Source organism: Crocodylus siamensis, chromosome 2, assembly GCF_052110815.1.
Source record: "Crocodylus siamensis isolate JL-2025a chromosome 2, ASM5211081v1, whole genome shotgun sequence".
NCBI classification, from domain to species: Eukaryota; Metazoa; Chordata; order Crocodylia; family Crocodylidae; genus Crocodylus; species Crocodylus siamensis.
In genome coordinates, this window is record NC_143396.1 from 63537911 (window position 1) to 63561714 (window position 23804).

General features: G+C 41.3%; 1 pseudogene; it reads right to left on the minus strand.

Moving 5' to 3' along the window:
- Positions 1-18370, minus strand: part of LOC149870339 (uncharacterized) — a 47334-nt pseudogene extending 28964 nt beyond the window's left edge.
- Positions 18371-23804: the final 5434 nt, after the last annotated feature.

The window sequence follows — 23804 nt, forward strand, 5'->3', positions numbered from 1 at the left end:
CTTTCCCTGGAGCATGCTGTTACTGATACCGGAAATGGCTTCTCCCTTTTCCTTATGTGGATGAGGTGCTGGGTTTGTTTTTGGCACTTGTTCCTCCTACTTGCCACATAAGGGCTGTCCCTTAAAAAACAAGGCAGCAGTACTCCTTGTTGTTTTTGATTGTGAACCCCAGTATACAGGGGACAATGAATTAAGCAAGATATCACTACAAAGGTAGGGCACACTGAGAACAACAAAGAGGATATAACTTTATAGGGAACAAGAAAATAGGGTCTTGGGAAGGAAAGGGTTAAGCATAGATAACAGAGGTTTATGAATCAGCCATCTTCTGCCACTTGCCTCTCAGCTCCTTCTCCAGCATCTTTTTGCTGCAGGATTATGTCCTGAAAAAGAGTATTGCATTGTTGTGGCAAGGGCTATCTTAAACAAAAAGTACACTTTTCAGTCCTGTAGGGAGCAGGGCCTTTATTTGATTTCAACTGGACTTACTAGTTTCCCTGGTCTTGAACCACTCTTGACAACCAGCAATGGGTCAGGTCTCTCTGTCTTTAGTGTTAGTCCCCTTAGTGCTTGCTGCAGGTCAAAGGATATTCACCTAGCAACTCAGATTGAAGTTTACTATCAGAAGATGGCAATAAGGAGGGATGTGATTGCTTTGGCAGGGGTATCAAATTCACCAGGCCTGCAGGATAGATGAATGGATCAGGGCTCATCTATGGGCCAGATCAGGCTCACAGACCAGCCTTGTGCTCTGGATTCAGGATGCAGCATTCAGCACAAAACCATTCCCATATCCTGGGTGTGGCATGGGGGTCTAATCCAAGACCCATGCACAGCCTCACGGGTCAGATGATAGGGCTCTGTGGGTTGTATCTTTAATGCTCTTGCTCCATGTAACTACACTGAGGGGACTGTAGGGATGGAGAAGAGCTATTTACTAAAAGGTAAATCATTACTTTATAGCACAAGGTTTAGTTATTAGTCTTTTAGTGCATGACATTGCATCTTACAATGCTGAATTTCAGCTCCAGTCCTCAAAGTCATACAGTGCATCCTGTATGATAGTCTGGTCCTCCTCATTGTTGACGCTGCTTCCCAAATGTGTGTCATTATATTATATTATATTATATTATATTATATTATATTATATTATATTATATTATATTATATTATATTAGCATGTCACCACTTTTTGTGCAAGGTCACTAATGAAAATATTAAATAGAACCAGGTTCTATTAAAATGAGAATATTAATATGAAATAATATCAGGTAAGAGCTCAACTAGTAACCTCCTTCCCTCCATCAATGCAAGCTATTGTTGTCTCTTAGCCAGTTTCTCTCCAGCTTTGCAAATCTTGGATTATTCCCATATTCTCCAGATTTACTAATAATTTCCCATGTGACATTATATTAAATGCCTTACTGAAAACCAGATAAATGAGATTTACTGCATTTTCTTTGTCTAGAAAAATCATTTAGCTTATCTGATTGATGTCAGGTTCTTCTGGCATTGTCTGCCCTTGGTAAACCCATACTGAATTTTATTTCATTTATAATAAGTGAAAACAGCCCACTGCAGTGCATTTATTTTTTGCCATTCTACAGCACTCCTTGCAAGAGCCAATGAAGATGTGAAAATGCTTTTCATAGTATAAAAGTGAGTACATCTGTATTATGGAAATTATGTGGGCAAGTGATAGTTTACCTTAGTTTTTGGGCTTAATTCATAGACATCCTAAACATATTTTTAAGTTGGTTTTTTTTTAATCAAAAAGCCCAACAGTAACTATAATGTCCTTCATTTTTTGAACTCAGTTAAGTGGTACATGCAGTATGGTTCTTCCCTTTTCTGTCTTTAAGACTTGTCTGTCTATAAAGCTGGGAAGCGTGCCAGTCCTAAATGTTTCAAAGCCATGGGATAACATCAAGCTTGTTACAGAACAGGACATTTCCTCACTAATCTTTTAATAATGCTGTCATTCATTAGACTTGGTCTCTCTTTTTGCGTTTGGCTCATTTATGTCACCTGCACAATTATCCTTGAATGAAAACATCACTTTTGGAATCCCTACTCATAAAGGTAAAGTAAGTCCCTGACTATCATAAACCTTTGTCTCCAGGGCTGATTCACTTATAAATATGGAGCTTCTATCTGGATTAAAGCACTGAACTTGGATTAAAAACATCCACATTAATCTACTCTTTTGGCTTTTATATTTAAATCTGTAAGGCATTTTTGGGAGGCCATGACTATTTTGATAGCCTATCATTATATTGTTCAAATCCATTTTTATTCTTTGATGCTGAGTCTGATTACTATTTATGTCAAAAACACCAAGCATAAAAGCTTTGCATTTACATTTTTAGTACAGCTTTTACAACCTGACAGCTCAGTATTTATGACTTCCTTACCCACTGCATTTACTCAGACGTATGTTGAAGGAAATTCACAGTATGTTTACAAAGACCATAGACACCTGAGATGTAAAGACCATGGCATAATTTCTGATGGCTCATTATGTCTAATCCTGTAAGGTTCTGAGAACCTGTGACTCCCACTGACAGGATTTAAACTGAAAAGATTTGAAGGCCCCAGCTCTTCAGAAGAGCTGCCAACACCTTGTTAGATCCCACCATACAAAGCACTAAGTTCTCCTGCAAGGTATCAAGGACCTCAACTCTCACTGACCTTATGGGGACTTGAAGGTGCTCAAGGTCTTGCTTGATTAAACCTCACATGAGCAGCGTCTGGTTTGTTGTTCAGAACAATTGATTTTTCATTTTGTTTTTTGCCTTTCTACTTCTTTACCTGCTCTATCCCACCTTAACTTTGTTTTCCTTCTTCATTATTCTCATCTAAAAGATGCTATGTTATGACGTATGTTTCTGCTACAAACTTCTGTTACAGACTTCTGCTGGCATAACTGTGTGGGGCAGAAGTTTGAAATGGCATATTACCTGACTGACATGAGCCAGCAGAAGCACCAAGTGCAGACACAGTTATCTCAGCAAAATTGCCCTTTTAATTAGTATGGTTTGCTTCCCTTGGGAACTGGAGAGAGAGAATTATATCCAGACACAAAAGTACAGCTTCTCATCTAGCTATATCTAGCACTAGGAATGCTCTGTGGGCACAGTAGTTGCTGGCTAAGAGATCACCCCTTAGATGGAATGTTTTTAAGATGTAGTTTTAGGCTGGACACAGCATACTAAACTGAATTGATCAATATATTACAATGTATTTATTACTTATGGCACCCATGCCTCAATGTCTGAATTTAGCAGAGTGAGTAAGCAAAAAACATAAGCAAGCATAAATTAATAAACTGATAAACTAATGTTGCATTATTAATGACCAACTAAATTAACCATGTACCCATACACAGTCAAAATGCAGCAATTGCTCTAACAGTAAGTATTAATTCAAGAGCACCTGTATAAAATACTGCACCCTTCCTCGTGTTAAAAAATCAGCATCAGCTCTAGCTTAGTGCTGCATACAAGAGTCATATTCAAAACGTATAAAAAAGATGTTTCTTTAGGTAGATCTCTCATGACAGCAGGAAACTGTTTCACCACAAGGTTGCCTTGCAAAATGGTATTGTCTTAGGAGGTGTTCTATGAAGACCCCTGTAGAATATATCCATATTGCTGCAGTGGTAAATCATTTCTACAGCATGCATGGATTTGGTGGCATTCTGTCCAAACCTGAACTGAGAAGGACTTGAAGAGGCTTCCTCTGTAGCGTATCAACATATTTGTTTTGGTTAGTGAGAGGAAGTTACCAGAGAGTGCTGTGAGAGAGGTTCTGATCCCATGTGCTTACACTAAGCAGCAGTTTTATTTGGGCCTGCAGAGGATTGTGCTGCATTTAACTTTATATCTGCAAATGTTAATGGGAACACAAATTAAACCATTTCAGTGGAGACCATGATGAGCATGCATCTAAGATACATACCTAATAATAACCAACTGTGTCTGTCGGGGGCTGGAATGACGTCTAACAGTAACTTGAGGGAGGATGGCTTGTAGTTGTGCTCTTCCAAAAAACGGACAGGAATTGTTTTCAGTTCCTATTTTCTACTTGCTCAAAGGAAAAAATAAACTGTCCCAGACTTTTTCCTTTCCTTTGCTGCTGCCTGGCATACATGCTGCCTGCTCCTGTCCACCAACTGGAGATGGTGGGTGGCAGCTTTCTGGTAGGGGCTATCTATTTTATTTTGAAACTCACAAATAGTAGCCTGGGTATTAATGGGGTATCTTGTGTTCTGAATTCACATATTGGTATACAGACCATTGTACAGTAGGGCCTTTTTGAATATTTTATCATCCACTAACCTTCTCAGCTTTTCTAGGTAATTTCCATGCTCATGTTCAGGTAAGCTGAAATGTAATAAATGAACCTTCTTCTATCACTGTCTGATGCATCTCATTTTGACATTTCAGAACTAGCATTGTAAGTTATTCCATCCCTAGCAACAGCTGCATAGCTCTTCTTATGCAGAAAGGGCACATAAAGTTTGTCTAGAAAATACGAGTTATATACAGTCTATATATGGTAGATACCGTTGAAAATTTGCTGACAAGACTATGTGGCCGTAAGAGGCTGAACAGAATTCTTTTATTTTAGCTGAGTTTTGTGAAAATTTTTCTTAGTAATGTTAATGTTTAGTTTCCAATACTATATTTACTTGAATATCAGATGAGGTTCCTGCCCCCAATCAATACAGGGAAGAAAGCTCTTTGTCTTATCTTTGCATACCAAGTGGAGGGGGGAGCAGGCAGCTGCTGTAGCTCTGACTAGCCTTGAGCCCAGGTCAGGACCAGAGTCAAACCCACGCTAAGATCCTGCCCATCCCCTTCTCTCCCCCTTATTGTCAGGCCCAGCTTGACTCAGGATCAGACTCCGGTCTCTCCTGGGCATGAAACGCATGGAAACTCCTTCCCTGCTCAACCAATCAGCAACACTTCTGCATTGGTTGTCTAGCCAATCAGCAGTGCTGACCCTGCATCATGGCCAGTCAAGGGCCAACTTGCCAAGTGCTGTGCTCTGGGATGGAGCAGCCCAAGCAGTGTCTGACTGCAGGGGGTAGGGAGGGGAAGAGGCAGAGGCTGAGAAACTGGGTGGGGGGAAAGGCAGGGATTAAGGGGAGCAAGGAGGGGAAGAGGCAGGCATGGGGAGATTTTGGGAGAAAGAGCAGAGACTGGGGGAGTGGAGGGAGGGGCAGGGGCTGTGGGAAGCTGGGGATGGGGGTTGCAGGTAGCAGGGTGGGTGGGCATGAAGGCTTCAGAAGAACTGGGTGGGGCAGAGGGAAAGGGGTCACTCCATCCCTGCCATTGTGTGCGTGGTGATGGAAATTCAAGATATCCCTCCAATACTTAGATCCTATACCTGGAAAATTATAACAAATTTATAAATTTTCCATATATAAAACCTAATTATTGGGGGGGGGGGTCATCTTATATTCAGGGTCATCTTATATTTGAGTAAATATGGTAAATGTTTCCATTAACACCTCAATGAGATCAACTGAGGGGACACAATTGACACTTTTGGTGTTACTGTTGTTATACAACTCTTTAAAATTGCTAGTGTTGACAAAACAACAACAACAAAAACAAACAAAAACCACAGATCAATGATCTTGGGTGGGATTGTCCCCTAAAGTATGCTTGTGGAGAAATCTTCCACAATTTCAATTTCAAATTATGGGGCAAAATTACCTATTCCTGCAATACACCCACTTCTTTTCTTTCGCCGTTGTGGATGGTGCTTACATGTTTTAAGAGTATGTCAAAGGGGAGAGGAAAGAGTGGCTTAAGAATGTTGAGAGACTTATAGCTCATCCTCTGCCTGAGCCCATGGGGAGTCAGAGAAAAAAGATAAAGTAGCTTGAGGCATAGTAGACTAATTGGGCTTCATATCTGCTACAGGGGTATAAGTCCTTCACTCAGATAGTCTGACTTCTATGACGTCTATAGAGTTTCTGGGGTGATCTATGGCTTATTCCATGGCAATAAGGGTAAATGCACTTTTCCTTGTTGTTGGGGATCACTGAGCCGAATGAATCGGGCCCCAAGGTCACAGTGGGCCTGGGGGGTGATCAGAATGCGAACAGGTGGGATTAGTGGCTGCAGAGTCTGAGAGGCACCCAAGCGTATGGTTTTATCTAAGAATGATTTATTTACTCACGCTTTGAAGCAGAGGCACAAGGTTGCTTTCTTCAGTTACAGAAACTCAAACAATTAACAACAGAGGGGTCTGTTGGCCCACGAGGTTCACAACGAGCGGCCGCCCGTTAGTCCCAGGGCTGGTCAACAGCTCATAAACGGGAGTAAACGAACAAAACAAAACTGTAACTCGTTGGGAAGAATGGGGTTGTGATGCCAGTCCAATGGACAAACGGATGGTCGAAGGTAGAAGCCGAAGTCGAAAAGCCGGGTAAACAAGGAAACTGAAGTTGAAGTTGTCGCAATAAGGATGATCTGGAACCGAAGTCAAGGTGAAAGCCATAAACAGTCCAGTAACAAAAGGAATCAGTCTGAGGAAATGAAGGAGTAGATCACTGTGTGAAGTATGGAAGAACTGAGGGGGTCGGATCCCAGCCTCTCAATCTGCCTCGCAGTCCCTGCCTAGGCAGCCTCTGCTGGCAGACAGAGCACGGTCTCTCCAAGACTCTCACACCAACGAACACTACTACCTCCAAACACCCACACACTCCACCAACAACCTACCCTGAGGGAGGGGGTCTCCAGTCTTTTATCTGAATTTAGTGGCCAATCAGAACGCTCTCTGCAGAGAAATTTCTAGTCGGATTACCTCATGTCAGGTTCTTACTGAGCATGGTCTCAGTCAGAAGCTGACACAATCTGAGCATGTGTCTGTGGGGAAAGTAGGTCAACAATGATTGACAGGTCCGCAGGTCACCCAGGGGGCAAGGGCTGGGTGAGCCTTGGAACTTTCCACTCACAGAGTCAAATACGCATGTCAGTTTACCTCTTCTGTGTTGTCAGCATACATTTAAGATTTTTCCATGACACTTTTCCATGTGTACAGACAGATTGAAAGGGCAGGTATTGTACAAGAGACTCCTCATGGACTCCTCTGATTGGATTCTTCTCAACTGAGAATTTGATTCAACTCAACTGAGTTTTACCTTAGAAGAAGGAGGGATGTCCCTTGGGTAAGGATTATTTTAAGCTAAGCATTAGCATAAAAATGGAAACATGGAACAAGTAATGAAAGCTCAGGTTTGTTTTTTGTTCTACTTATGTTTGGCAGGGATAAAGCATGTACCTTGATCTCAAGATTTCTTTACCACTGAACCCACCCCCTTCATGGCTGCAAATCTTTGATGTATCATATTGTATAGGAGTACACATTCCAGGACAGACAGTACAAAAGAGGCATCTCACCTGCTTCTTGTATGGGTTTCCTTCATGCTTGGAACCAGGGGCAAAATGACTGAAGTCTGCAGAACAAATATCTCAATGCACAGCTCAAACTGCTTAACATGAGGGAATCCTAAATCTGCCACTTTGACATATTAAGGAAGGGTACATCCACACTAGCTAGAAAAGCTGGAAGTAAAGCTAGACCAGAAAACTGACTGGCAAATAGCTGAGTTCAAGTAAATTATGCTGCTGTCGACCCCAGGGGTGAGGGTAGAATGCAAAGGTGAAATAAAGGAACATTTGCTCTTCCTCTTTTGTCTGCATCTGTCAGAGCTCTACTGTCACTGGATAATTGATCCTAAATAATCACAGGCCATGCAGAAGGTCAATCAGTTTTCTGGATTATAGCTTTACTGCCAACTTTTCTACCCAGCGGGTGTTTCTACACGTTCATTAATATGCACTGCCTACTGCACATTAAATTTAGTACTTGCAAAAGAAAGTACTACATAAATCTGCAGTAGGCTGCCCTACTGTGCATTAGCATGTTTGCATGCTTTTTTCATGATGGTTAATGTGCACTAGACTAATACTACTGTGCATTAACCTAATAGTATGGTTTTTGCTACGATGCTGTAATGCATAGTCAATCAGTCTCTTGTGCATTAAGTGTCTTGTGTAGATGACCCCAGTGTAGACTAGTTGAAAAAGCAAGTTGAAAACAAACGGTTTTATGCCCAAGTATGAGGGGAGATGGGTGGGATCTCTGGGGCTGACAGCAGTATAATTTACTTGTACTCAGCTACTTGCCAGTTACTTAACAGTACCTCTTTATAGTTTGCTGCTATATCTTAAAGTTGGGCAAGACATCTTTAGGTTTCAATATACCTTAGAAATGGTGCCAACTTAGCTGTGTGGAATTCTGTATCTTTCTAGTTTAGTTCAATGATTTAGTTTTTGGTAATTAGCCATGTTAGCTTGAAGTCAGAGAGAAGGTAGGCCAAGACAAGTGGGTCCATGAGGGTGTGTTGTTTCATAGTTTCTAAGGTCAGAAGGGACCTGAGTAGATCATCTAGTCTAACCCCCCCGCCATGGCAGGAAACAATATGGGGGTCAGCAATACTGTGTTCATCCAACCTCCTCTTAAAAACCCCCAGGGTAGGAGCCAGAACCACCTCTCTTGGAAGTTGGTTCCAAATCCTAGCCGCCCTGACCGTGAAGTAGTGCTTCTTGATATCTAGCCTAAACCTGCCCTCTGCCAGCTTGTGATCCCCACTATGTCTGGGCTGGTGTCAGGAGGGTGAGTTCCTCCTGCTTGTTTCCCATGCTACGAGCATGTGTGTAGAGGCGTTTGAGGCCTTCCGTAGATGTGTGTACTGCCCCCCTAGTCCCAGCATTGCCCTGGCCCCATTGCTTACCTGTTTGCTCGTTTCTCTCATTCGTCTGGGATGGGCTGTAGTTGTGGGTGTTGTTTGGTCTGGCACTCTGATGTTTCCTCCGCCCTCATCTTCCCCTTCCCCCGACGAGCCTAGTTTAAAGCCTGCCGGAGGAGGTCCGCCAACCTAGAAGAGAACACACGCTTACCTTTAGGGGAAAGGTGGAGCCCATCCCATCCAAGCATGTCTCTCGTCGTGATGTGCCGGTCATGGCTGAGGAAGTTCATCTGGGAGTGCAGGGTTGGGGAGCTAAAAATAGCCTGGTGAGTGTTGGGGTGGGGGGGAGGCAGGCTAGTAAGAGCACAGCCCAGCGGCTGGGACAAGAGTCTGAACTTTCCCAGCCCTGGGGTTCCACTTCAAATGTGTGCAGATATTTGTTTGATTGCATTAATGCATTCCCTACTTTAGTTCACTTACTTATGTGAACTAACTTAGATGAGCCTGCCACTTTTGGCCTGATCTAAACCACTGGAATGTCTGCACAGAAAGACATTTAGATTGAGGTTGACCCTAGTTAGGTCAACCTCTGTGTAACATCTGCACATACCCAGAAACTAACTGGTTCAGTGAAGCATACACTTCCATAGGCAGATGCCCAGTTAGCATCTGATGAACTAAATTAGCAATGCTCCACCTTTTTTGTCTGTTGGGCTGGATGAGGGGTGCCCTCTCTGTCTGTGAGCCAGATTTAGTGCTTGGGGCAGGCATGATGGGGCCTCATCTGGTTGCAGAGTGGGGTGGGGGCGCAACCCAGCTCCAACCCAGCCCCATGGGGGGTGGGGGTGGGGAAGGTGCTTGACACAGCTTAAATCTGGGGAGTGGGGGGGAAGGAAGGGCCATAGCCTAACCCCATGGGAGAAAGGGGCATGGCCTGGCCCTGTTGGGGGAAAGGAGCATGGCCCGGCCCCAACCAAGTCTCTTGGGTTGGGGGAATGGCCCAGCTCTGACTCACCACAAAGCTTGGGGTTTGGGAATTTGGCAGCAGGGTAGTGTGCCCGCATTAATTCCTACTGACCACCACCACCAAATTTCACCCATGTGTGATAGATGCCATGGCTCTGCAAGCTTTTTGGCTCATGGGCCAGAGGTTATGCACCACTGAACTAGATGTTGCCTAGGAAAGCTCATAACTCTGAACCAGTTAGTGTCTAAGTGGCACCCTACCTTGCCTACTTCCTTCTTTCAGTTTTGCTGATCTTTAAGAGTTACATTTTAACACTCATTTCCTTCTGAGCTTTTGTTTCAGAAATAATGCTTTGTGTAGCAATTAATAGATTACTATATTTCAACAGGTATGCTATATTTTAGTTAATACAACATTGCTTTGTGCCCCTCTTTTAATGGATATAGGAGTTTGCTAATAAACATCTCCCATCTGTTCATTCCTGGGAAGCCTTGCATGATAACAGTGATTTGGTTTGAAATTGGGTCTTGTGTTCCATATTTACCTTCTTAGTGTTTAGTCCTGATAATAGTTTCACCTCATGATGAAAGTGAATTTGGTAATTAAGAACTGAGCATTGGTGTCTGTTTCTTTACACAGTCTCTTGTAAATACAACATGATAATCATACATTTAACTTGGTACACAGAAATTATAATTAAACTGTAGTAACTGAAGATCTGGATTCTTATCTGGCTCGCATTTTGCAGCTATCTATAGCATCATAGTAATTTGGAGCCTTACAAAAATATATACATTTTTCCCACCTAAGCAGAACCATAAACACAACTACTCACTTTGGCAAGTTTTGCAAATACAATATATAATTAATATTTTGTGCAGATTCTTATTGGGTGCTGAAAGGGAATTTTATTCATTGTTGTTGGAACAATGTTTAGTGTTGTAACAGTTCTTAATACCTTCTTGTACAGATGTTATATATAATGCTCCCTTTCAGTCCTATGTCCTACATTCCTAGGTTTCAAAGTCAAGTACTCACAGGTAGGAAACACCAAATTGATTGTTGCCTTAATTCAGCTGCATTCTGCAGCCAAGCAGTGTAGTGAGTGCATATCTACCCAAGCAATTAATGCACATGAATAACATGAATAAACTCTAGATCTTATTGCTCTCAAGTTCATTGCTCCCAGACACCGTGTCTTCACATGTACCTGGGACTGCAGCATGTTGAATCAAGTCAGAGCAGCTCTGGATGGCAGAGGGACTTGGGGGACAGTTTGCTAGCCTGGGACTGCTTCCCCTGGCTCAACATGCTGTGGAGGGGCTGGCCAGGGCACAAGGGTGCTTTAGTGCTTGGCTAGCCAGTAGGCAGCCCTCACATCGAAGCATGCTCATGTCCCAGCCAGTTGGGGCAGCATCTACATGTGAGCTGCTGCATAGTAAATTAGTTTACTTTGGCTTAATATGTGTAGACATGTGACATTTACTGTACAGCTAATTAGTCTACTGCAAGTATAGTCTAGACAAGCCCTGTATATCTTAACATATTTAATTTATTTTGCTGTCTGCAAAGCTGGCAAAAATACTAGTATGTGGTTGTTTACAAAGGCTTTTTACCTCAACACATATATAAATGGTGGCTGAAGTAAGATTGCTTAGGCAACTGTATCTACATGCCCTGCTTTGTCCCCCTACAGCAGCCAGGGGAAGCTCCAGGCCCCCCTGGGTGCCAGCTCTTGGCTGGCAGGGGGCACTGGGGTAAGGCCCCCTCTTGGGGAGCTGCTGCATAGTAAATTAGTTTACTTTGGCTTAATATGTGTAGACATGTGACATTTACTGTACAGCTAATTAGTCTACTGCAAGTATAGTCTAGACAAGCCCTGTATATCTTAACATATTTAATTTATTTTGCTGTCTGCTTTTCCATTTCTGATCCTTTTTTATGCTTTTTCTGCATGTACCCCACCCTTTTTTAGGGCAAGCTAATCTGCTGGGCAGTATTTCTCATGGGGCAAACTATTCACTGTGGTTTTTCCTTAATATGCATTGCATTCCCAGTGAGCTGTCAGCTAAGAAGCATTGCTTGGGATCAAAGGTGTCTGATAAAAAAAACCCTTCTAATAAGTGGCATAGTGCCCTTGACTGTGGGTTAATGGTACTGACTATCTAATCCTTGTCAGTAAAAGCAGTCATAAGGATTAGTGAGAGCTGCAGTAGCTGGCCAAGAATGAAGGCCACAGCAAAACATTGTGTGGAAATGCCCAGTAGAAAAATTGTGCTTCTGTCATGGGAAAAGAAGCAAGATTTTTAGGGAAGACTGGAATAAATCTTCCTTAAAGTATTGACAAAGCCTTTAAAGTGTTTTATTTACAAAAAATGTGCTTGCTTGTTTGAGTTTTAAAACATGAAAAAAAACAGCTAACAGAAAGAACAGTCTAGTATCTTCAGGAATCTAGTCAGTAGGATGATCTAAAAGTAAAAATAATGTGTTCTTTTAAGTGGTTTATTTCTTTAATCCTTTTAGTACCTCAGAATGTATAAGGCTCAGCTAGGACTATGTATATTCTGAGGCCTGATATTTCCCTTTGTTCTTTGAATGGATTAATTGGCAGTGTTAGCCGTTTAATGTACAAACTGGATATAAATCATCTACAAACAACATGGGCCAGGTTCATTTGTGAGATAACTCTACTGAAGCTAATAGCATTAACTGCAAAATGATTATGTCCTGTTCTGTTAGTCCTTATTAGTAGCCTCACTGGATCATAATCAACTGGCTTTAGAATTTTCAGTACAATAAATTTCATGTTTATTTCAAGTAAATTCACAACTGATTAAATTCATCACATTTGCAATATGGTTGGGAAGGTGACTTTAAATATTCTACCCAAGCACTGTCGATTTAATTTTATTTTTGTGTTGTGAATTTCCTTAATGCATCTAAGCAGAAAGGAGTATGGCTTTGATCTACAGTGATGTCCTTATCCATTTTTCCTTCATCAAGCTATTATCATGACATATTCTGCCCTCCAACAGGACAGTTGTGATATAAAGGTGCTTTCCCCTTTGTGGAAGTAACTCCCATTCTCATTAAAGGATATTCAACATATGGCTTGAGGTTTCCCACAGGAATTTCTTTGAGGTTGTCATTAAAGCTGATCCTTTAATTTAGTTATAACCTCAAGTTAAAATAACTCTCTTAATTCTGAAGTGTCTGTTTTTTGTAGTTTTACATAGTTAAATCTCGTTTAGTTTAATTATTTTTTTCTAAAGAATTTAAGTATGTATTAGAACTGAAGTGTGTATTATGGGACTGATGTTTTTTACAGTGAAAGCAAAATTATATTACATTACACATTCAAATGGATCCAGTAAAGTGGGTAAGTGGTACTCTAAGTAGTTTGCAAGTAAAGGAAGTGAGAGATTAAGGCATTTTAAAATAATAAAAAAGTGTATTCCTAATGTGGATTGGCTAATGCAAATGACCTAACTCAGTTTAAATTAGTGATGAAGATAAGACAACATTTGCAGCTTGAGAAAAGTTTATAGGAGAATCTATCATTGAACCTGAGCTGCCAATGCAAATTAAGATCCAAATTGCCTTATCTTCACTTTAACTCCAGTTAGCTAATGTGGGTTAGTCAACCCCATTTAACAACATCATCTTATTTCCAAAATATGGAAATACTTTACTGTTTAGCTTCTTAAAAAGTAAACATTTGAGTGCGGTCAGGTGGAGCAAATACCTGATACCAAGGAGTCTTTGCAGTGGCAGAGAAAGGCATAACAAGAACCAATGGCTGGAATGTAAGGACAGATCAGTTCAAATTAAGCATAGATTTTTTAGCAGTGAGAATGAAAAGCAGTGGATTGTCCTTCTCTTGGTTTTAAAATCAAGAGTGGATGTCTTTTGGGGTACACATTTTAGCCAAATGCAAGTTGCTTCACATGATACAGGATAAAGGTGAAATTTGATAAGTCTTTGAGGCATAAGTCACACTAGATCACTGTTTCTCAACCCCTGGGGTTTCTCAAAAGTGGGTTGCAAGAATATTTCAACGGTTTGCTAGCTGTGGCAGGGCAGAGGGGTGGTGGGAAGGCACCTGCTCCTTCCAGTGGGGGTAGGGAGTGGGGGAGAGCTTCATGGCTGGGCTGGTGGCACTGTGCCTGTGCTTGTGGGGGCCAGTGCCTGTGCTTGTGGGGGCAAGGTGGCCAGCAGGGCTGCTGGAAATTGCACCAGCCTTTCCATTCAACACTGTTTTGACTCATTTTTAGGTCAACACAGCAAAATCAAAATGAAACAAAGGGCTTTGAAACAGCCTCAAAACAAAACGAGGCTAGTCAAAATATTTCAAAAGTGGAAATGTTTTGACTATAGTGATGGGGATGGGAAGTCAGTTCAGCTGGCCTGGCTCTGGCCGATCTAGCGAAACATCAAAACAGAGTTGAAACAGCATCACTGTTTGGCAGGACTGTGGGGAGCAGGGGGCTGTGGGTCAGGAGTAAGGAACACCAGCATAGCCCAGAGGGACAGGGGGCTGGGGGCCAAGCACCAGCAGGACCAAGGGGGTGTGGGTCAGGACAGGCCATGGACCTTTGCAAATGGGTCCTGGTAGGAAAAGGTTGAGAACCACTTTACTAGCTGATCTAATAGTTCCTTCTGAGCTTAAAATTTGTCAATCTATGAAATGATACAGGAATGGGGGAAGTTTGAAATGAAAGTGAAAACAGAACAAGGCAATAAGACAGAAAAGAAGCTTCCCTCAAGGAGGATGATCTGAGGTCCTGGTTTGGAAGTGCTATGCAGTTTCCCTGATTCTAATCTTACTTATACTGTTTTTACACCAGGGTAACCCCATTGTCTTTAGTAGATTTCACTCTCATTTCTACAACTCAGACACCGGAGTGAACCCTACTATATTCTCTTCAGACTTTCACAAACATCCAACGTATCCCACCACCCCTCTGCCCTGCCACAGCTAGCAGGTAGGTAATAGCTATTTTGTATTAAGTTTAAAGCTAACATGCTCAAAATGGCAAATCCAAAAAAGGGGTTTTTACTGTGTGAGAAAAAGAATAAGTAATAGCTATACACATTTTGACTTGCTCTTTTTATACTTATATGTTCCTTCTCCAACTTTACCTTTCCTTTTTCTGAGTTTCCTTAGGTCCCCTAGTCATACACATTCATTGACATATGTTTATTGGTATTGCTACCACGCCAGGTCATGATTCATTTTATTGAATCCTTATTCTGAGGATCTATTTTCTATTTGCTTTCACAATTTTTGCCTAATGTCTTCTAACCTGAAAGGGTATATAATTGGTTCTTAGGTATTTCTTGAGTTTTCCATGATTACAGTGCTATGAGCAAGAAGAACAGGGTGCAACACGGTCAAGATCCTACTAGTTCTGCTTCCAGACAGCACTGGTTGCTATAGTCTCTCCAAACAACAATATTGTCTCTCTGTTGCTCCCAGCTTCTGACAGCACACGAAAGAACTCATCCATGACTGGGATTATGGCTGTTCCCATTATACTGTGCAGTTCATTATATGCAACTGCAGACAATGTTTGTCTTTTTATTGTATTGTTTACAAATAGCATTCAGAGTTAGAAATGCGATTTATAATCATTTTCTCAATCTTCAGTTCTTTGTCTCTGCTTCTCTCTCAGTGTGACTCAGTTTGGTTTATAAATCTGATGCCTATTATGATTTCTGTATCTTTTATTTTGCGTTTCACAAGACTGAAGTGCACAAACAACTTTTTCTGTTCAAGATACATATCTATTCAGCTATTACACAAATTTCTCCAAAAGATTCTTGTTTCCCTTGATATTTCTTTGAGAATTCAGTATTATAATCCATGTGGCCTTGTTGCTTTGTCAGTTTGTTCCAAGTCTATGAATTTAGGATTTGGAAATAGTCATTACGTCCTACATTGCATTCAACTACAACAAAAGAGGCAGAAGCAGTGGATTTACCAAAAGATTTATAAGTTTGCTGTGGAACAGGGCACATATCAGCATTGGGTAGAGCAAAGGTATGGATAAACCTTGATGTGATCACAGATGCAGGGAAAGTACTTGCAAGTGAGCACCAATCTCTGGAACCTATGAGACTAGTAAGTCTGTGACTTGGGTTTTTGCTATTTATGTGTTTTAAGGGGGAAAAAAAAGTCTTTCTATCCTGAAACTACTATACCAGCAGTTTTTCTTTTCCAAGCCTTATTTAAAAACAAATATTCTTGTTCTTGAGAGGAAAAGGTGAAAAGCATGGAAATCATACAAATTCAAACACTTAAACTATCTGAGGAAGAGAATGTCACTGAACTGAACACAAGGCTACTCTGTAAATCATTTAATCTTTTATAGTTTCAATTTACCCATCCGAAGAATACAGTAGATATAGGATAATACCATCTAGTTTCAAGGACATTTTAGAAGCCAGTTTTATAATGCAAAGTTATTCCTTGTCCCCAATGGCCAGCATAAGTATTTTAAGTTAAGAATATCTAGAAGTTGTTTTAAACTTGTTTCCTAATGTGCGAGAAGTTAATCTGTGTGGAACCTATAGATGAGGACATCCTTTTAGTCCTTGCCTCACTGCTGCAACTGTCAATGAAGCATTCAATTAGTGCCCATAAAGTTGGCAGTCCTGATTGCCCTCCAGGAAGTGTATAAAAATACAACACTACTTCATACAGCCATCAAACTGCCTTCAAGAGGCAAACTTTTTTGTTCACTGGCAACTTCAGCTGCATTTGAAGCATAGACCTAGAATTGAAAAATCTCTTTGATTTCTATTCTTGTGAACTTTCCCATTCAGGCATAAACTGTGGACACATTTTTGTTCATGTTTTTTGACTGGTTTTCCATCTTTGAAAATATTTCAAGGGTATGCATATTAAACAGACTTCTTTATGTCTTTTTTGCCATTTCACAAATGCCAGTTTAAAAAAAGAAAACTCATAAAATAACAATTGCTTTTTTAAAAAAAAGTCAGTTCCAGGAGATGACATTGTTAGAAACTTTATTATTATTATTACAAAAATACTTTTCTGATGCCTTGACATTTCTGGCCCAGCTCTGAGGACTACAAAACTTCCTACCACAAAGCCAGCTAGTCTCAGTTTGAAATGGGCAGTTTTCTAACAAAACATTACAGGCTCCTTAGGGGGCTCTGCAAAAGTTTCTGCATTGATGGTGATTGGCATATCCAAAAAGTTGCCAACACACTAGCCATCATTTAACTGACTAATGATATGCGTACAGCTCTACCAGAGCTCCCGGGGGGTGCCATTCTCAACCATGCCAAACCCGTCTGATTCAGGTTCACACATGCTCAGCCCAGAAATCAGGCAATAATGCCTCTCTTCATGTTTGGGATCTCTTGTGTGCTTGAGAGCATTAAAAACAGTTGCCCTAGTATGGCTTTACTGCGTCACTTCTCATTTGGTTTGTGGTGAGCTGGAGCAGGGGGACATAACACATTCAAGAGCAGTGCCCCTGGGAGTTCCAAAGGGATAGCATAGAAATACCTAAATGAGTCCCCCTACTTTTCAGGCCCCTGGGCAACCATACCAAACAAGTAATGTGTTCTGGCCAATGACATAGTTTGCCTGCAGTGTGGGGTACCAGCCATGGGGTGGGGAAGGGCTGCTCTTTTCCGTGCAGGGAAGGAGCCCAGGGAAAAGCTTAGCATGGGGGGGAAGTGGCCCCTCCCCCACCCCATGCCCGGTGCCCTGCACTGCAGGCGCTTGTAGCCCGCGTGGGGCTGTCTGGAGTGGGCACAGGCAGCCCCACGTGGGCTGTGAGCAGCTGCAGCGTGAGGCACCGGGTGTGGGGCAGGGAGGGGCTGCTTCCCCCCGACTTCCCTGCCTGGGGTTCCCCCCCCACACTTACTTGAGCTTCCTGCACTGGGGCAGCCAGGTGCTCCCAGCCCAGAAACTGTGGCTGGGCGGTGGAGCCGGGCAGGCTTCCCCTGGGTCCTACTGCCTTTGGTTCCTGTCATTTTTCACAGGAATCAAGGGCAGAGAAATACTAATTTTCTACATTTTTTAGGGGCCCCGTGGGCCAGATAGAATGGCCTCACGGGCTGAATCCAGCCCGTGGACATATTTTGCCCACCCCTGTGTTAAAAGGTCACACTGGCAACATTTTACCATTTTACCTATAAGCCCTGGGTTAGGAACTACTCATGACTATTCACACTTCTCCAGGGAGTTCAGCTGAGAATGAAAATTGTACATAAAAAAGACTATTTTCCAGATTATTTTAACAGAAATGTTGCAACAATTAAATTTCATAAAATGTATAAAAAATATGTCTCCTTGCTGCTTTATACCCACCAATGCAATCTGACAGTAAGACTTAATGAATACCTCTCAAAACGTATTGTACTTCTTGGGTGAACAGATCTGGATTGGCTGCCAAAACTTTTTGGCAGTCAAAGACAAGTCTTTTAGCTAGGTCAAAAGTGAATTCTATTAAAGACTGCAGTGCAGTCTTTTGAATTCTCTTGTATTCTGCTTCTTTTGAATGCTGGTTTAGGTGTGCTTCATCATCGTTGTCATCATCATCATCACGATCATCATTAGAATCATCATTCATAAATTTTTCAGTGTTGTTCATGCTGTGCACCTTAAATGGATTCACTCATTCAGAAGTTTAGTAGCCATAAATTAGTAACTCTGTGAGCAAAAATCATTATACCACAACTATGTTGCCCTAGTGACACGCTCCCTCATGGTACAGTGTCGCTACAGTGATGTAGTTCCTAAAAATAACCGTGCATGGTGCAGTACAGGGTGTTACTGTACTGTCTTTTAGTACTTCCAAGAGAAAGTACTAAATGACAGTGCACTAATAATGGCACCATATTGGCCTGTGTAGACGTGCTCAGGAAGATTAAAACACTGAGACCTAAGCCCACTTGATTTCTGAATGAGAATATTAAAATGCAAGTGCAGTGCGTGGTATCTTGCATCTCTTTGCTTTCCTGAGTTCCTCCATGTAGACAAACCCCTATAAGAGTAGTGTCAGTGTCTTTCCACTTCTGTTTTAGAAGGTAAATCAGAGTAATGGAGGATAATAACTGTAGGGATTGTGAATTGCCCCAGCACAAGCTGTAGATCATGCTTTATTCAAATTCTTTTGTCAGTATGGTAGGGACAGTTCCTTCTTTTCCTCCTGCCAAAAGTAGATTTTATTTGCATCACAGATACAGACTTCAGTCCTGCAAAATCTTGTAAAGACACTGAAATCAATGGGCCTACATATGGGTTGTAAATTTAAGCATATGGCTATCTTCTCGACCAGTGGTGCCCAACCTTTCATCCCCATGGGTCAGATGAGTTGTGTGGGATCAGTTTGCAGGACTGGTTTGGTGTGCCCCCCTCACCACCTTGCATGCTCCAGATTAGGCCCTGGACCCATGCACCATATCCAGGCCTCTGTCCCTGTCCCTACATGCCAAATCACACCTCCGCTCTAGCCCTGACCCATTGCAGATTGCCTCAGCTCCATGAGCCAGGTCAGGCCCCAGTTCCACATGCCATATCATTCCCATGGCCTGAGCCCCACATGCTGGATCAGGCCCTGGTCCTGTGTACTAGATCAGGCCACAACCTTGGCACCATGTGCTGGATCAAGCCCATGTACAGGGTTGTACCCTTTGCCAGATTGTGCCCGCAGCCCTGGCTCTACATGCAGGGCCATGTCATCTGGCCTGGAGGACCTGGAAATTTGGCAGTAAGGGAGTGATGGCAGTATTAATTTCCACATCTCCCCTGCTGCCAAATGTTTAGTCCTCTGGGGAACTCTACAGACTGGATGACATGGTTTTGTGGGTTGGATCTGGCTCATGAGTACCACTGTTTTTGATTGATCAAGGGCTTTATGACAGTAGTAATAAGAATACAGAATATCAAAGTATCATATTAATGAGTAAATAAGAAATCATGGAATATAGCAGTATACATAGTAGTATACTGTGTTATCAGAATGAGACAAAATATGTGTGGTGAAGTCTTGATATCAATGACTTTAATAGGATCAATATTAAACAATGGTTTTCAAACTCAAGTACATGTAACCTTGGTGGTATGAGGCACTTTGCCAAATGTTACATGCCTAAATTTTAATAATGGTAGTACAGCTTATGATTCTCAATGTGTGGTGAGTAATGGCATTGCCACACATTAACATCAGCGCTGATGTTCTTCCTAAGGAATGAATGTGCAGAAACCTGTTTGGTGTAGGGTGTAAAATTTGCACTGTTTTTCAGGTAAAGGGGTATGTAACCCAAAAAATGTGAAAACCATGGGTATGGAACACATAGAACCTTCCACCACCGAGTGCCCATCGATATAAACAAATAAACAAGCCCTTCTGTCCTGCCCAAACATTGGCTTTAAAAATTGAGTTGGTGTAATAGCCCAACCTTCCCTTTTTATTTTTATGGGTAGTCTGGACACGACAGTGGAGAGATCACATACTATGTAGAAACAGGAGGTATTTGATTTGTCCTTGCATACAATCCTGTAGAACTGAGAAGGCATACTGCTTGTGTCAGCTTTCTGCATTTAAAGTGCCACCAACCGATGTCACTGGTGCAGTCTGAGTATTTACAATGCAGTGATGGCTTTAGAAGCCAGAATACAGTGCTCTATGTCTGTTGTCATACTGGTAAATGGATCCAGTCCTTGAAACTTGCAGAGATATCTTCAGACTTATATGTAAAATAAATGGATTCCTAAAATTGATTGTAAAGTTTACTGTCTTGATAAATCAGTACCATAGATTGTTTTTACTGTTTAATTTTTCATGAAAGCAAAATCAAAAGTCTAAGGAGACCTTGAACCCTTTCACATTGATGATTAAAACATGATAGCTCAATATTACTTTTTAAGGTTGCTGGTCTATAGCACATTTTCAAATGAAACTAGCTTATCCCCTTCCAAATCCATCGATAAAGGTCTGTGCTTGATTCTCAATCAAAGGCTTGACTTTGAGAGATGCTTAGAATTGGAAGATCCCATTGATTTCAGCTGCAGCTGTGGAAATTCGGCTCTTAAAATGAATGGCTAAATTATTTCTTACTGTAAGAGGGGATCATACAAGTAGCAATGTGTGTGTTGTTTTTTGTGTGTACAATGGCCAGGAATGGCAAGAATTTATAGGGAATGAATTTGGAAGTATTTCTAATTAGTAAATGCCATGAAGTAGTTCAACCATTGTGAAGAATGGGACTTTCTATAGTTGCAGGAGAGAGAGAAGGAAAAAAAGAAATAACTGAAACTACCACCATCAAGAAATGTGAAGAAGACTATAAATGTTTGTGTAACACTGAATGAAAACTTATAATCTGGAAACATTATAGAGAATAGTCAAAAACAGTTGAAATGTCTGTAAATATGATCCCAAGGTTAGTAAGGGTTAAAGTTATTTGCTGCCTAAGTGTAGAGTTAAAAGCTATCCATTAGATACCTTCATGGCAATTGAGCATATATATATATATATATATATATATATATATATATATATAATGTGCTATACTTGACATAATGTCATTGCTATATGTGTATCTTGTTTTTATTTAGCATCATCTCCTTCCCATTGTTTCAATTTTTCAATTCCGAAAAGGAACACTCATCTTCCCACTTAAAACTTAAATTATCAGCAGGCTGTAGAAATGGAATAGATGGATTTGATAGAGAGACACTTATGTTATTAAGTATAAAACTAAGAAACAGGGCTTGATTTTCACCTTATACAATTTTTACGCTCTTGTATCTTGACTTCTACTTCTAGTAGGCTGTTTGTTCATGAGTGATAGGAGAATCAGGATGATATTTGTAGGATGTAAGCCAGATAGGAATACAGAGCCAAAGCTTTGCTTTGAGGAAGATTTAGGCATAGAAACATAGATGTTAATTGGTGCCTGTTAATATCTAAATCATGACCAAAAACATATTACCAGACAGCACTTAGTTATTTTCAGACTTTAGAAGATGCCTGAGGGTGGTGGCATGGCTTTCTTATGTTAAAACAGAAAGGCTGTTCATTTCAGAATCTGAAAAACAAAGTAAGGTTACTAGATAGCTTTACTGAGAATAAAAAAAGACTCTAGCTAATATTAAATTAAAGCATATATCTGGGATTCTAGGTGATAGACAGTTGGGAAAACTGAATTTTTTTTTAGTTACTGAATGGGTATCACAAAGCCTCTTGGTTAGGTTTCTTTTGCCACTCTGAGAATGCCAGCATGGCCAGAGCAAATGACTTATAACTTTGTGTATTGTATGGACTCAAATCTAGGGTTTGATTTAATAGGCACTTAAGCAAGGCCCTGGCAGATGATATTTCTATCAAACAAACAATGATGCTCAACGGAAACTGTTCTGCCAGGTTACCATTCACAGGACAAGCTATCCAGAAGGTGAAAAACGTGGCCTGGGATCTTGGTCTGCTGCCATGTGCCAGGAAGGGCAGCTGAAGAACTGTTAGCAGAGTTTGTCATTCTCCCACTTCTAGATGTGCTGCTTATGAGAACTGAGCTATGAGTTTACCAGCTGGGTTCCCTGTGGGTGAAGGAGCTGCCTCCTTTGAGCCTTGCACAGAACAGGGGAGACCCAGGCAGAAGGAGGAGGCTGGGAAGGCAGGAGCAGAAAGGTTTGAACTCTCCAAGGAAACTGGATGAGGTGTGCTTTTGTATTCACTTTTCCTTTCTCCCTCTTTTCCTCTTTCTTTTATTTATCTGAATAAATTCTCTCATCCTCTTTGATTCCCACTGAGTGCAAGTGAAGCTTGTTGTTGAGTGTTTCTGTACGTTGGCTCTCACAAGGAAGAGGTGCTACATGGCATAAGAGGCCTTGGAACCTGGTTGGGGAATGGGAGAGGAAGGGTGAGTCATGACACCTCCTGCTGAGGCACCCTGGCCCAGCAAGATTCAGCATGAGTCATAGAGGGAAGGAATTCACTTTCAAGGAGGGAAGTTGGAGGACAGAGCAGCCCACTGGAAAACCTGGACCAGCATCCCAGAGTGGACTGCTCTTCCTCATTCCCCCACACTATGTTATATGACACATCCAAATTAAAGTGTAATACAAATGTGTTGCAAAGATATTCTTTTATTAGACCAACTCAGATAGTTGGAAAAATTCTTAGTAAACTTTTAGGCACAAACACCCTTCATCAGACTGAGGAAGCTTCTGCAGATAGTTTATGCAGATGGCCTACGCAGATGCTTCCTCAGTCTGATGAAGGGTGTTTGTGCCCAAAAGCTTGCTAAGAAGAATTTTTCCAACTATTTGAGTTGGTCTAATAAAAAAATATCAGATTTACCCAAAGGACCTTGTCTGTCTATGTCTTTAGACCAATATGGCTACAACCTACATCTTTGCAAAGCTGTTCTGCATTTAAGAAGTAACATCTTTTAGGCTGGATCACCATTTTGTAGCTTGTTTTCTGGTGATGATTTGCTTGAATGTGTGGCCCATTAACATAATCACATTTCAAGTGTAATGTTTGCCAAGGGCCTAAATGTTCTTGTTCTGATGCAATAGCAAATGCTTAAAATTAAGCATGTACTGAAATGCTCTGTCCAATCAAAGTCTTTGTCTTAATTTTCTGATCTTCAGAGTCCAGGTTTCCTGGAGGCAATTACTCATATTGTATGATCATAATTGCCCATTACAGTTGCATTTCTACAGATTAAAATGGAGCTGCTAATTAAAAAGATGATGCTTATTCGCTCAGGACACAGAGTTTACTTGGCTTTTCTCTCTGTAGTTATTGAACTTGCTTTTGAAGAGACACAATAACACAATGACTTCAAACCACGGCGCTTTCAGAATGAAATATAACACCCACTTCTACAGCTTAGCTTTACCATGCTGGCATTGCCAAAAATAATGCTGACTGAGGACCCAAGAACTGGAGTACAACATACAGAGAACTTTTTGAATTTACTTTAATGAGCATGTACCAAGTTCAAATACCACAGAGCTAAGCATGGTATAGAACCCTGGATATTAAAGGGTAGGTCTTTCCAGTAAGAGAGAAG